Source organism: Octopus bimaculoides, chromosome 25 (genome assembly GCF_046866305.1).
Source record: "Octopus bimaculoides isolate indiv1 chromosome 25, ASM4686630v1, whole genome shotgun sequence".
NCBI classification, from domain to species: Eukaryota; Metazoa; Mollusca; class Cephalopoda; order Octopoda; family Octopodidae; genus Octopus; species Octopus bimaculoides.
Genome location: NC_142952.1, coordinates 21584008 through 21589007, shown reverse-complemented (window position 1 = coordinate 21589007; position 5000 = coordinate 21584008). Strand labels below are relative to the sequence as shown.

The following is a 5000-nucleotide window of genomic DNA, read 5'->3' as shown; positions in this document are numbered from 1 at the left end:
CAAAGAATAAGTACTGGGGTCGATTTCTTCGATTAGAGCCCTTTAAAACGGTCCCCAGCAAGGCCACAATCAAATGACCGAAACAAGTAAAACACTATCAACACGTACATACTGGAGAAGATGTTTTCCTGGGGCTAAAAGATAGTAACATGGTCCTACGCAGGACTGCCTCTTCACGTTGGCAAATAGATACTATAACCTCGGGACGACCGAAGCCCTGTGAGTGGATATGGTAGACGGAAAGCCCGTCGCATGTATATGGCAGACGGAAGCCCGTCGTATGTGTGTGCGTATGTGTGTGCGTGCGCGCGCGCTTGCCTCCACCGGCGCTTGACGAGTGCTAGTGTATTTACGTCCCTGTAATTTAGCGGTTCGCCAAAAGATGTGATAGAATAAGTACCAGGTTTAAAAAACATAGTTCTGGGATCGATTTGTTCGATTAAAACCTTTCAAGGCGATACCCCAGCATGGCCACAGTCAAATCAAGTATAAGAAAAGATATCTCTCTCTCTATCTATCTATATATATATATATATATATATATATATATATATATATACATACTTTGTTAAAAAAGCAGCAAAAATATCTCACAAACTGTTACTCACTTTCACGTTCCCATTCGTCGGACAGTCTTGTTTAGTGGTGTGTGTGTGTGTATATATATATATATACTCTTTTACTCTTTTACTTGTTTCAGTCTTTTAACTGCGGCCATGCTGGAGCACCGCCTTTAGTCGAGCAAATCGACCCCAGGACTTATTCTTTAGAAGCCTAGTACTTATTCTATCGGTCTCTTTTGCCGAACCGCAAAGTTACGGGGACATAAACACACCAGCATCGGTTGTCAAGCGATGTTGGGGGGGACAAACACAGACACACAAACACATACATACATACATATATATATATATACGACGGGCTTCTTTCAGTTTCCGTCTACCAAATCCACTCACAAGGCTTTGGTCGGCCCGAGGCTATAGTAGAAGACACTTGCCCAAGATGCCACGCAGTGGGACTGAACCCGGGACCATGTGGTTGGTAAGCAAGCTACTTACCACACAGCCACTCATATATATATATATATATGTATGTATGTATATATATGTATGTATGTATATATATATATATGTATATATATATATGTATATATACGTGTGTGTGTGTATATATATATATATATATATATGTATGTATGCATGTATGTATGTATGTATGTAAATATATATATATATATATATATATATATATATATATATATATGCTCATAAACATACACACACATAGATGCATGTTTAATTGGGTTGTGTAATTGATACAAGCGAAACACGCCTCACTACAGAACACAAATACTTTGCGTAGAGTAAATAATAACAGCCACTATTCACAGCGAAGATCCGTTGTTACAAATGAATCCTGAAAACAGTTTTAAGGGCAAGACGTCTTAGTAAATAGTTACTGCGCGCGCGTGCATAGACACACACTCACACATGTATGTATACACACACACACACACACACACACATACACACACATACACACACACACACACACACACATATATATATGTATATACATACATATATATGTATATATATATATATATATATATATATATATATATATATATATTAATATATGCATACGTACATGAGTACATAGACATGAAATAGATAGCATTCGTTTATATTTTAAAAAAATGTTTTTTAATGACAATACGGCATTTCGTATATGCTTTATTGGAGGATATATATTTGAGCTTCGTAAATAGTAAGCATGTATATACAAGCGCACCCGCGCATACACACACACACACACACACACACACACACATTTAATATGTGTGTGTGTGTGTGTGTGTGTGGTTCAAATGTACAAAAATCAAAAGACAGGTTGTAATACATACATACATACATACATACATACATACATACATACATATATATATATATATATATATATATATATATATATATATATATATATATATATATATAGTATTAGGGAAAAGAACCAATACTATATATTAATATATTTTATACTGTGAAACTTAATTTAATTTTAATTTTTAATAAATTGATTTTAATTGAGTTTTTACCTGTAATTTTGGATTTTATCCCTATTATTATTATTATTATTATTATTATTATTATTATTATTGTTATTATTATTAATATTATTATTATAATATATATATATATATATTTAATTTAAATGAACAAGCAAAAAGAAAACGCGAAAAAACACGAAAAAACAACGCGAGGACGTGGAATAAGTACAGTGTTATTGGACGCTCATACACACATTCATACACACACACACACACACACACACACACACACACACACACACACACACACACACACACACACACACACACACACACACACACACACACACACACACACAGAGTTAATGTTTGTTTTTATGTTGAATTAAAATAGCAATTATATTAAACTGAATTATTCAATACTTTTTGTGGAGTATATATTCATTATTCTTTAGCAAGAATTATGTTAACAGTAACTTCGAAGTTTCGGTTTTCTTAGCGTTATCGGACTATGATAAATTACTGTCAACACTCTTCTTGTTAAAGAATTTTATACTTAGATACAGACATACACATGTACATATTATATATACATATCTATCTATCTATCTATCTATCTATCTATCTATCTATCTATCTATCTATCTATCTATCTATCTATCTATCTATAAATAGAGAGAGAGAGACGGGGTGGAGAAAGAGAGAGACGGAGGGAGAGAGGGGTGCAAAGGGAAAAAGCAATGTTCAATTTAGCAGACGACAAGCAATTTGGATCTGTCAAAGGAAACGACGACGAAGAAAACAGGATAAAATAAAATAGATTAATAATGACGATATAAAGACAGACAGACGGGGAGAAGGGAAAGAACCAAAGAAAGAAAGATGGTAAGGGAGAAAGAAAGAAAGAAAAAGAAAGAAAGAAAGAAAGAAGAAGGAAGAATAAGACTAAGCGGGGACAAAGAATGTAAAAAGAAAAAATGAAAACATCGAAAACGAAAAGAAGTAAAGTAAAAGAAAAAGAAGGGAATATAAAGATTGAGCGTGGCGGTTGATTTACGAAGGAAAGATAGGTAGAAAGGAAGAATAAAAGAAAGAATATGTAGAAAAGCAGAGCGAAAACCCTAAGAAAAATAGTACGTTGTAACTTACCTTTTGTAAGCAAATGTGTTGTACACAAATGTACAGAGAGAGTTTGTGTGTGTGCGTATGTATGTGTGCAGTGCATGAATGAAATAGAGGGGGAAAGCAAGAGAGAGCGGTAGGGAATAAGTGAGAGAAAGAGAGAGAGAGAGAGAGTGAGAGAGGTGAGTGAGTGAGTGAGAGAAAGACAGAAAGAGAAGGGATAAAGAAATAAAAGAAAAGAAAGGAAGTGAGAGATGACTGTGATAGAGAAATGCAAACAAAATGTTAGTTAGAGAGAGAGAGAGAGAGAGAAAGAGAAGGGTAGTATGCGAGGAAGAGAAAGAGGTTGTGGTGTGTCGATAGTTGCCGGTGTTTTGATTATAGCCCGAAGAGTGGACACTGAAGCTGCCAAACGTATTCAAAGCGTTGTTATGATAACAGATGATCGCGCATCTTACGCGTGTTTTTACTCAGTAGGGAGATATACCATAATGATGTGTACAAATATATACATAAATGCTGGCGTACACATAAGGAGGAGCGCGCGCGAAAACATTGTACATGCACGAATCAAACGACTATACATATGAACACAAGTACGTATATGTGTATACGCATGAGTGTACTTCGTACTTGTACGCGCGCGTTCGCACACACACGCGCACACACACACGCGCACACACACACGCGCACACACACACGCGCAAGCACACTCACGTTACCAAGTACACACAAACGTACATATGTGCGTATATGTAAGTACTTATGTATGTACGAGGGAGTACCCAAAAGTAACCGGAAACGTTCTTTGTGGGACAAGGCAGTAGTAGTTCAGACTTCCACCGCTAGAAGTCACTTGATGCTACCCTCACGCATCAGTCTTCTGACCGGCGTCGTCCTGCTGCGTGGTGCGCCATTGTCTTGTGGTGCTTCTCCCCTGTTCGTCGATTTTTGCGATGGCTGAACCGAAATTCTGTTTGCTGGGGAAAATGGTGGCCGAAACAATTGTCATGCTTCAAACAGCTTACAAGGACGCTACCATGTGTAAAGCACAAGTTTACGAATTGTTTTCACGCTTTAGGAATAGTCACTCCTCGTTTGAACACCAACCTCGTTCAGGACGACCATCGACCTCCCGAACGAATGAAAACATCACGAAAATTCATGAACTGTTCTTGAGAAACCGTCGACGAACAATTGACGAACTTGTTCATATGATTGGTGTGTCCAGGAGCTCCTGCCAACGAATTTTCAGCGAGAAATTTGGAATGAAAAGAGTTGCAGCAAAATTAGTCCCTCGTTTGCTCACAGAAGATCAAAATTAGTCACGACTGGATGCGTGTCGTGAACTGAAAGAATATTTGGAAATTGATCCAGATCTTTGTTTTTCGAAGGTCTTCACTGGTGATGAAAGCTGGTGCTAGGACTAAGACCCGGAAAAGAAGCAGCAATCAAGTCAATGGATTCATTCAATGTCACCATGCCCCCCACAAGTGCGTCTAGTGAAGTCCAACGTCAAGACGATGCTAATTTGTTTCATCGATGCGAAAGGAATGGTCCACACAGTATTTGTTCTTCCTGGTCAAACTGTTAACCAGACATTTTACTTGGAAGTTCTGAAGTGTCTGCGAAACACGGTGCGATGAAAACGTCTCGACCTGTGGCAAAGTGGAGAGAGATGGTTTCATCACACATTGCCTTGAGTGTGAGACAGTTTTTAACCAAAAATGGCACGACCCCGCTTACTCGTCCTCTCTATTCATCCGATCTTGCTACTTGCAACTTTTATTTTGTTTCCCCGAATGACCCCATAAACTGATAACCCCAT

General features: G+C 37.5%; 1 protein-coding gene across 1 annotated transcript in view; it reads right to left on the bottom strand.

Moving 5' to 3' along the window:
• The window catches only part of LOC149131124 (norrin-like), a 130031-nt gene extending 126451 nt beyond the window's left edge, over positions 1 to 3580 (bottom strand). Inside the window, exon 1 of the mRNA XM_089342145.1 lies at positions 3200 to 3580. The gene's annotated coding sequence lies outside the window, so the exon portion shown is untranslated. The remainder of the gene's footprint in view (positions 1 to 3199) is intronic.
• Positions 3581 to 5000: the final 1420 nt, after the last annotated feature.